The following is an 11012-nucleotide window of genomic DNA, read 5'->3' on the forward strand; positions in this document are numbered from 1 at the left end:
CCATCAGTCGCCCTTTCATTTCGGATGGGCTTTAAAAGCAAGTTCTTAGACGACTTGTTAGAACACATCTTTCAGTATTTTGCTGAGAAAGGTTTAGCTTTTTTAATGCTAAGTTCTCAGGTGGTTGCAATCAGTTCCCCTTTCAAGCCTAGATGGATTCTGCACTGCAGTAGTATCTCAACTTCATAATTTCTAAAATAAGGTTCAAATTAATAGGAGTCTACTAATTGATCTCAGTACTTGCTGGTCTGGACTGGTCCCACGGGCTCACGTTCAGCAGCTACTTCAGCAGAATCAAAACCATGAGTAAATTCGGGAGCCATTTCCTACATCAGATAGTCAAATATGAGTATCTGCTATTTCCATCAGGTTTTTTACAACTATTGGCAATCATCTGGGCTGATTTCAGTGAAACAAGGATATTCACATTCAATTATCAAATACCAAAATTCTACCAATTGCCTTTGTGTGCATCTGTGGCAAACCAAACAGTTCAATGTGGTTATGTGGGCTTTTACTAATAAATGCTGGACAGCATTAAAAGCAGAATTGGCCTTTTGGTGTATTGGATCACAAGGCAGAAACCAGTTGGAATTTCCTAGTGACAATATTTCTTACAATGACTGGATGTTTATTTGCTGTTATTAATCAGTAAAACTTCATTGTGGACAGTGCAGGATCCTCTGTAAGACATGGAAATACACAATTTGCCTTGAGAGCTTGGAATCTGAAATAAATGTTTCTTGTGTGACTTAATTGAACACAGTTATTTGCCTTAAAAAACTGTAACACTCTAGGGAGGATCTGAATGTTTTGTTGACCGTGTACCTTTACGTTTGTCAGGCTCTGTGTGCAAAGTGTCACTGCCCAGTTGCCTTAGCATCGAGAGACTTACAAAGGATATGTGCTACATGTACTCTGGTTCTGTTAGAGATTCTAGTTCTGTTTCTACTGGCTTTGCTTTAAAATACATTATTTGAAATCTAAAGAAATGTTACTTTATACTCAAAAACCCTGATCTGTTCTGAAAAGCTGATATAAAGCAGAGCAGGACAATTGCCACAAGAGATAAATCAGCCAAGAAATTTACACTGGTAACTCCACCCTTCTGCTGCAAATCCTTAAATATGTCATATGAGATTAGACTGATACTATGGTAATACTTGTGCCAACAATCAGAACTAACAGACATTTTTGCAAAGGCAGAATTCATGCATGGAAGATTTGTTTTTAATCTGCCCAAATGGAGTAGTTAATTTTATACCCTCCTACTGGATGCTGGAAAGCTCAGCTCCAACCTACTCCCAGTCTCAACCAGCACTGTTTGTCCCCAGATCTCATTGGCACCGACCTGTCCCAGAGCAGAAGGTGAATATAAGAGTTCACAATCCTTGCAAGTATTAGTTAGTTAAGGGTCTCTCAGGATCAGGTGACTGTGCTGACAGGCCTGTATTTTGAACCTTGTGGGTACTGTGACTGAGCACCTCTCTTTAAGATAAATCCACAGACAGCAAGTCAGAGGTTCCTCAGTCTTTGTTGCCCCAGAAAACCCACAGGACTGTACAAGGACCTTGAATTATTGCCATCCACACTGAAATGAGCAGGAGGAGAAATATAATTAAAGAGCATTTCATAACCTACATAGTTCTGAATTAAGGTTTCAGCGGCGATTTCATTTGGACATTGCCTCTTTTAAAGGCTTGGCTTTGCAGCATTCATAATGTTCCTGTAACACCTGTAGCATTTCCTGTGCTCCTGAAAAGGACAACTGTTGGTGCAGGACCACACAGCATCACAGCACCTCCATGGGCCATCAGCTGTGCTGGCACCTTTGTGTGTCCAGCACAGATTCCTGCCCCTTTTACTGAAAGAGAAACAGCAGCAGTGGACTGTTATCCTCCATCCAGACCAGCAGCAGAAGGGGATGAGTGTTGGAATTTGGATTATTCTGTGGATTCATAAGACCACTCCTAAGGCTATTTAGTATTTACACAGTTGTTTCAAGCATGTTTCTACAAAACAGTGTGATTTATTAGGAGCTAGCTCTTACACAATGGACTAAAATAAAGCAATTAATTAGTTAAGCTTGCTTAAGCCAACCATAAGATCAATCTAGCAACTTCAGAATCATCTTTGACCAAATTCAGATACCTCTGATATATAGTCCCACTTGCCTTCTTTTAATTTAGTTGCTGCCAGACTAATGAATTGACCCTTTCTCTCTTGGTCATGTGGCCTTTTCACTATCTCCTCCCAGCTGTAAAATTTTTGTCATCCAACTACCCGAAAACCTGCTCTCCTCCCCCAGGCAGGCAGCTGCTGCTGCCTCGGCCAAGGACACTCAGCTCCAGTCGTTTCTGTGCTGCTGCTGGGGCAGACAGCACAAGAGGCAAATTCTTTGCTGGCTGAGCCAACATGAAGACCAGCCTCAGGGAAGCTCTGCTCCACTTCCAGCTCTGCAAGTCAGGATGTCCCAGCAAGCACAGCCCGTTGTGCCCCTTCCCACCCACATACCCCTCTGCTCTGCCCTGTGTGGGGCTGCTTCCCACAGCTCTCCCTTGCTACTCTGTTCCCTCCCTGCTGCCTGTGCCTGACCTCCACTCTCAGACTCGGATCACCTGTTCCTTCCCCAGACTGTCCCTCCTTTCTCAATCTCCAACAGGACCTCCAACTTTGGTTCCCCACGCCAGGTCCTAGTCCAGTCTCTTGTCTGGTTCTTCACATCACTGCCTATCCCCCTGACTTTCCACTTTCTTCCTTCTTCTTTCCTTGTACTAAAATTCTGTTGTGTCTTCTGTCTGCCAGTTCCTTGCCAACCAGCCTCAACATAAAACTCCTCTAATTCCCAGTTGTTCTTTCTTTCTTTCTGTATCTCAGTCTCTCACTATCATGTCTCAAATCTCCAAATTCCATCCTAGGTTTTACCTTCCTCTCATCTACACCTCAGTCTATCCAGACCTCCCTGCCATATCCTATTCCTTTCCCTTGAATTGTCAGTTTACCAGATGTTTGTCTTCAGTCTCTTGGCCAAGGGTTGCAAGGGGTTTAGTTATTTTGGGGGAGAGAGGCATGTTTTGAAGGCTGATGGCACAACAAATCCCGCTTCATTTTGTGAGCACCATACCCATCATGGAAATAGTGTATGCCTTTGTCATTCTTTTCTGCCTTCCCCTCGAATGGCACCTTGGCTCCACTGCCTTTATTATGAGTAGACAAAAACTGGGAAGGCTGGGCCACTTGGCAGAAGGGGAGAGAGGAGGGCACAGAAACCAAACCTGGAGGATGCACATGAAGAGTCAGAGCCCTTGTCAATGTCTAGAAGCTGATACTCAGGACTGACACCAAGCTCTGTCCCATTGAAATCAGACTCTGATTCCCCAGAGCAAAAGCTTTTGCTTGGGGCAAGATGCCTTTGCAATACAAAGAAGGATGCAAAGAAGGAGGAACCTCAAAATGTGGTTCTCTGTTGAAGGACTACAGTACAGTAAGATGTTGCTATTTTTACTGTCTCTTCCTTTTATATATTCAGAGCCAGGTCTGCTTACTTGAGCGACAAGAAGTTATTTTTGCTTTTTTCTCCAATTGTTTTTACAAAGCAAATGTGTGATAAAAGGACAGAGTACCTGTGTTCTCAAAAACAAGCAGCACAATTTAGGATTTTAGAACTACCATGTAAAAACTAATTCTGGTCCTGCCAGCTTCTACTTTCATTAGCCACCTATCCATGTCTGTTAGCAATTTTTTAAACAGGCTTTCTAGGTCTTACAAGAGCTCTTCCAGGTGGAAAGACAGGACATATCAGCACTGAAACAGCACATCCAGAATGTCATGCATGAAGTTATTTTCTTATTTACCTGTGTGCACACAAACTTCTTCCAGTATGTGCTGTGTTCCAACTGCCCCAGCAGTTCTTAAGTTTGTTTAGTGCAAGGAAAAACTGCAAATCCAGCAGGCTATCAAGCAAGCTAATCTTCAGTTATACAAACGGAGAGTCAACCAGTTCAAACAATTTATCTTTCAAAGTCAACAAGACAAACAACAGAAACAAGCAAGAGCTTCTTCATTCACAACAGACAATAAACTGTATTTTTTTAGTGTAGCTATTCTAGGCAGGATAGTAACAGCTGTTAGAAACTCCTGTTTTTCCTGCAGTGAAAGACAGGGCAAATTAAAGGCTTCAGTTGCCTGTACTTTGAAAGGGGAGAAAGGCCAGAATGAAAAACTCAGTTAAACTGAAACAGATGCTGATTATTCCAGCTCCAGTCAGGACATCCCTGAAGAAACCAACCTTTCTTGATTTAATTTTCTTTTCTGGTACTTGCAAATCCATTTCTGACATCCCAGGAAAACTCCAAAGGACAAAACAGGATCCAACAGGACACTCTGTGTTCTGGTAGACAAGCTCTTAGCTTTGGTCTGCAGCACCTGAATTTCAGTAGATCGTGTGCCTACCAAGGACTAACCACATCCAGGTCTAGTATAACTCCCACAACTAAGGGGCAAGAGGGGATGAGTACTCTCAAAAGTGAGTTTAAATCTACAGAGGTTGAGCTTCCTCTGTAGTCAATAAGATAAGCCTCTGCTTAGGCACTCTGAATCATATTCTGAAGAAATCACTTTTTCCATTGACCTCATGCAGACGCTGGGGAGTTGAGCTTTCCAAGGGAAAAGCCACTTCCTCCCCAGGAAAGTGCATTCAAGTCTAAGTAGCCCTGGGTTCACCAGCTTTTCACATGCCTCACGTTGCTCTGGGACCTGGGAGCTGCTCGAGTGCTGTAGGTCTGTGCCTGCAGGTGATACAAGGCATCTCCTACCATTCTACCTGTTTCCTTTGGCTCTCATGGAAGTCTTCTAAAACTGGCTGGCACCAGTACTGTGGTATGGTGTGGCTCGGATTTCATTTACACTGCATGTTGTTTCATGCCTTCAGAGATCCGTGGAGATTAGTACCAGGCTGACTGGAATGGCACGGTGCATAGGAATGTGACTGCAGCCCAAGTTTTTGTCTGCTGAACTTCATACAAGGGCATATCCTGACTCCATTCCACATAAAAGAAGGATCAGGCTTCCACTTCCCCCTTGTCCTCTCTGATCTTCCAGTTCTCAGCAGCCACAACAGAGTGACAGTGTAGCCTCTCCTTCTGAGAGAGAGCCTGACCACAACCAGTTCTGAACCGTATCATTTCTAGCTGATAAAGGTGTGAAGCTAAAGGAAGGAGGCTCCCACAGTAGCCAAGAAAGGGGAAAGGTCTCTGGGAGTGGTGGCTCCAGCAAGGCAGAACAACTTTATTACAAGTTTTTTTGAGATTGCTGTAAACAACTCACCTGTGTCCTGAAAGTGGCTGGGAGTGGCAGCACGTCCATGCTGAGCTCTGTGAAACAGCAGCCCCTGCCCAGGCACGTATCTCTGCCAGCAGGTTAACCCAGGCCACAGGCACAAGCAGTTTTCCTTGGGATTACAGCTTGTCACTGCTGCAAGCTCTGCTGCCTGAAATGTGGAAGGAGATGAAGATCAGCTGAATAGGAGAGTCTCCAGGAAAACAAACAAACAAACACAACCCTTGTTCGCATCCTCACAATCAGAAAGATATTCTTTAAAAGTGACCCAGGAAGAAAAAGTTGAATTTGAATAAAATATTTGCCTGTTGGTCTTAATAGCTGCAGCTCTGCTATTTTCTCTTCCTCTTCCAGAGTGCCAGCAGAGATTGAGTGCTGGAGTCAGGGATGTATTTCCTGAAGGGTGACAAATAGCAATAAAGCCTAAAGTCAATTCCACATTGAAATTCTTACATAAATTGTTCCTTCCTGAAGAAAAGAGATGGATGAAAAATATAATCAGAAAGTAATATGAAATAAGTAATCCTACAGTTCAGTTACAGGAAGTGAAAAGAACAACCCCAACAATCGGTCAGGGAGCCAGGCATTACAGGGAGTACACCTATAAAGGGAGGTTTCAGCTGAGGATTTCTAAATGAAACTCTGAAAACTAAATCATTCAGGTGCAGATAGATCTTCCAAAAGGAGATCATGAAACTCCTTCTGCCCAGAGCCATGAAAACTAGAGCAGAGTGAGTGCCAGCAACCCTAACATTTATGATTATTGTGGTATTACACAGGAGCCTTGATCTTTGGGGTGCAAGGGGGGGGCAAGGGGGGGGAATTGTACAAGAAGAGTGTTCTCATTCAGAGGCTGAAAGCCAAGTGTAAGACCAGAAAAATGACACGTATTTGTCACAGGCACAGGGAGCATGAGGAGAGAAAAGCAGTCAGAGTGCTGCCAAGCTTTTTTTATAGGCCATACGCACAAGGAGAGTGTTGGAGAGAGCTCAGAAAGATTATTTTTTCAACACACATTATTAAGAGCCTGGTTGCAAGGCTGGGAGGAAGCACAGAGATGTTTGAAATGACAGCAAGTAGGCAGTGGAACTGGTCATCACAAGCTGATCTCAGGAAAAGAGCTGATATCCCAGTAATAGTCTGGAACAGATGAACAGGGATGGGCTAGGGAAAGACGGATCTTGAAGAGGAAGGAGCGACACAGAGCAAAGGGCTAAGAACAGTCCTGCATTGTGAGGACAAGGGCTTGGTTATCCAAGAGTTTTCTTTCCCTCTCTTGTTTCTCAGGGGGAGGAGTGGTGTTTCAAGGGAGAATAATACAGTCATTTGACTGTGTTGAGAGATTTATGATTTGACTTTACCATGTGTTAAAATATTGATTCTCTTTCTAACATATGCTTGAGATAGTGACAATAGCTTTTCTATATAGAAGACTGACTTCTGCAAACAAAAGGTGGGACTTCATAGTAGGATGCAGCGAGGATGGGTAAAAACAAAGCGATGTAAGTGAAGCACAAGTCTCAATTTTCTTCCACTCAATTAAATAAAGATAGCAAGAGAGACACTGAGCAGTGTGTGGCAGTGAGAAGCTGGAACAATTAAACAATAATCTGACAGACGGTGCACTTACGGGCAATTACAGCAAGCCTCTGCTGGCACTTCAGGGCACGAGGCCAAAGACTTGAGCGATTCAAACCCCACGAGCAGAGCAGTAACCTCCTAGAAATGCCAGTGTAGAGCATTTGGCTTAGGAGACCAGAATGAGACTTACATGGAGCCGGGTCTCTGCATTTACCAGGTGTTAGCAGGAAGAGTGGCCTGTCAAAAAGCTGTTTCTGTGTCCCTTGGATAATGCATTACCAGGCATGTCTCTTTGCCTTTTGCATACAGCTTGAGGATCCCACTGCATCAAACAACAAACTTAAAATAAGTATATTCAGAAAGCTCAACTAAAAGAAATCATTTGTCTGTCAACTCTCTTTCAAAATAAGGACTGGGTTACACACCAAGCTATCAAGCTTCAGGCTCTGAAGGCATTTGGGACTCCCGCAGGAGCCACACCAGGCTTTCTGTTCCCCGCCTTACCCCACCCAGTAAACCCAAACCACCTTCCTCCTGTCTCTGAAGCTGGGCTCTGTGTCCCATGGTACCTACCACTCAGCAGCTTCAGGGACAATTGCATGAAATCTGCAGGTGTGTGTCTGAAAGCACTGGGATGCATTGTTCAACAAATGCTGCCACACTGCATTTCTGATCTTGTCAGCACATAGAGAGGTGAAACAAGCTCTAGATTTTTAGAAAAAAAGAAAAGAGGGAGAGATCCAAGTGGAAAGCAAACACAGATCAGGTGCTGTTAAAAGCTTCTTAAACCGTCAACAAAATATTTACTTAAACTCAGAACAGAAAGTCACCTTCAAGATGGGTAGTTCTCATCAAAGTGGCTTTATTTTTAAACACCCCATGTCTGGAGCTACATGATTATACAGGACTCTGAACCAAATTTTTGCTTTTTAAAGTAAGGACTTGATTCCAGACTTTCTTGTCATATGGAAAACATGAACTTGAAAGGCTCAAAAAGCAGAAGGAAAATAAAAAGCATTTAAAATGTATAAAGACAAAAACCAAGCCTCATAAATAAATGGGACTGGCAACATTGCTTCACCTAAATGCTCTTTTCTTCTACTTAGTAGGAGATGTTTCTCAAGACTTGAAATAAGTGTTGTTTTGTATCTGCAGGGCTTTCAGCAAGTGGCTGCCAAATTACGAAACCCTCTGGATTCCAGCAACGCACATCTCTGCTGTCTGCTGCACTCGGAGTATCTGGGAACAGGAGGAGGAAAACAAGCTTATCATTTATAAAATTATTGCTGGTTTTGTGGTTGTGAGGCTCTCTGCAGTGCACAAGAATAACTTGTTTGTGACATCAGTAAAATAAGGATGTGCAACCTAGAGCACGTTGTCCTCTCCATGGATACCACACTTACGCTTTCTCAAATAACACTGGGTTTCATCCCAAGGTTGAGTCTCAGGACTCTGGGAAGCTTCGTGTCATGGGGACACAACTTGAGACCTGGGCACAAGGACAGCCTTGTTCTGACTTCTCCAGCCTTGTGGAGTGGCACCAAGATAATGCACTGACTCAGCACAGTCCCATTGCAAGTGCACGGTGCTTTTACCCATGGAAGGGGTTTGGCAAACAACTTCCTAGATATTCCTGGCAACTGGAAAGGCCCATGAGAGAAATGAATGGGTGCTTGAGCATATGTCGACCCCAAAGGCCAAAAAGACTAAAAAATGGAGTATAACTATGCTTTCTTTAGGAGAAGAGATTGGATTTCTCATCTGTAACTGGAAAACTCACAACTTTTCTTGTTTCTCTTCCAACTAAACAAGGGGACTTAGGTCCTCTATGAAATGCTTTTCCCTCCTCTTAACTATAGCCAACACTGTTCTAGTGAATAAATACCAGCCTTACTCAAAACTAAACCCAGTCTTGTTTTTAAGGCGCTTTGAAAAGTAGGACATTAAGCTGCGTGCCCATGCCTCCCTCCCCTCTCTCATCCAGATCTCCCAGTCATGAAGGTGGTAACTATGATTTTTTTCCCAGGAAAGGAGAAAAAGGAAGGAGGCGTCTTAAAAACAGACTTACTAGAAACTGTTGAAAACAACCTTCACAATCACGCCTGTCCCAGTGCTATCAGCTTTCTAGATAGGCTGCCAAGCTGGCATTTGAGTAGCTAAGAAAATGGATCTAGTACAGGATGCCAGACTCCTCAGTCACGAAAATGCTCAAGTAACAAACTCGGTTGACCATTGTTTCTTATCACCAAGCAAACAAACCCCGTTGGCAGGAAAACTGCTATTGGAAAATGATTCCCTGCACGACTGAGATGGACTCCAAATGCCAGTGCTCACATAATGCTGGACTCCAGGTGGCCATTGGCACTGTGAAGGACACTGGCAAAAAAACCTGGCCTGCAATTTGATTTCAACATCTTGCTTTCAGCTCATTTCTGTTGCTCTGCAGGCCATATTTGTTACTACAGGAGTAACTCCTGCTTTCACAGTGCAAAAATTTCAGTCATAACTGGGTATCTTTTACGTTCATTTTTAGCCAGAGCCATCTCTAAGATGCTGGATCAGTTCTTAAAAACAAACTAACAACTACCAAATTACTGATCTGCAAATTGTACTGTTTAAAATGCACTGGTTTACAACACATCCATCACAAAGCAGTGCCTCATCCTTTCACTTCCAGTCAGCACAAAATACTGATTGGCACATGGAAAAGCACATCAGACAAAGGAGCTTTTCCCACTGAAATCAGTGGGAATGCTTCTGAGCACTTCAAAGGGTAGAGAAGGATGTCCCCAGCAAGCACATCCATTTTACAGCCTCATCAACAGAAATCTTCTGACCTGAAAGTGGAATATGTGAGTAAGAACAAAAAGCACTCATTTCTGTGCTGCCCAGGACCAGCCCAGGAGTGTTATCTTTGGCCAGCGCCACAAAAGGCAGGAAAGAGGAGCCCTGCTCTCACCCTCCGTGGGTTCTGCTGGCCTCCAACCCAGCATCAGGCGAGGCTTCCAGCACAGTGGAACCGGGCTACCTGAGGGACTGTCAGCTTCCTACTCTAAGTTTCTTAGAGGAAAAAGGAAATAGTTCTGGAACAATGCAGACAGAGGCTTTAAATAACTATCAGAGGTGCCACTTACTGGAAACTAAAAGTTTTATCACTGCTCTCCCAGCAAACCTTGGATCCCACAGCTGACAGGTCCACCTGAGCTAGCAGAAGGAAGCACGCAGACAGCCACCATCAAGGCAGAATGGAAAAGAATTATCAGCAAAGATTATTTTCTCCCTCATTTTACTCATCCACGGCCAGTCCCTGTGCAAAGCGAGAAGCCAGATCTCAATCCCAGAACACGGAAAGGAGCCGTCCCCGCCTGCCCAGGCCAGGTTAGCAGGATTACCAGCCTGAACTGCCAATCCCCAGGCACACAGGGTGTGCAGGGCACACAGGCAAGCTCATCAGCAAACTCTAAAATTACAACACATCCCGGAATCGGGGCTTGCTGGGGCATCGCCAAGGCACAGGACAGGTGAATCCCTCTCCACCGATCCCGCGTCACACGCGGCTCCCCGCGGGGGTTTCCCAGGAAAGCTGCTCCCGGTGGCAAAGATCCTCCAAAAGGCGGACCCCTGTGGGGGGCGTGGGGGATCTGGGTGCACTGGCCCGTCAGGTTCGGCGACATTTAAGCTCTCAGTGTTTAAAAAGACACCGGCTTTTACTGCTGTTTACATGTCAAACAGCAGCATGATTCACATCGTGAATCCCGAGGCGCTGCCTGGAAACGAAAACCGGGACGCGTACGCCCTGGCCACGCCCGTCTGTTGGACGGTGTCTGCTGAGGATTTTATTTACAGAAGCAGAAAATAAACCATAAAAGCGCCCCAAAGCCTGAGTTCCGCGGCGGGCCCCGGCAGGCGGGCAGGCAGCGGCTCGCCAGGGCCAGGCAGGCCCACGCAGGTGGAACGGCTCCGCCCCAGCGCAGAGCCCGGCGCAGCCAAGGCGGGGGGCGGCACCCCGGGATCCCGGGACCGGGATAGCCCCGGGGGAGCCGCTCCCGCCCCACCCGGGGCTGCCCAGGCGCAGCGCCACGCCAAGGACTACA

This window comes from Corvus moneduloides, chromosome 8 (assembly GCF_009650955.1).
Source record: "Corvus moneduloides isolate bCorMon1 chromosome 8, bCorMon1.pri, whole genome shotgun sequence".
Classification (NCBI taxonomy): domain Eukaryota; kingdom Metazoa; phylum Chordata; class Aves; order Passeriformes; family Corvidae; genus Corvus; species Corvus moneduloides.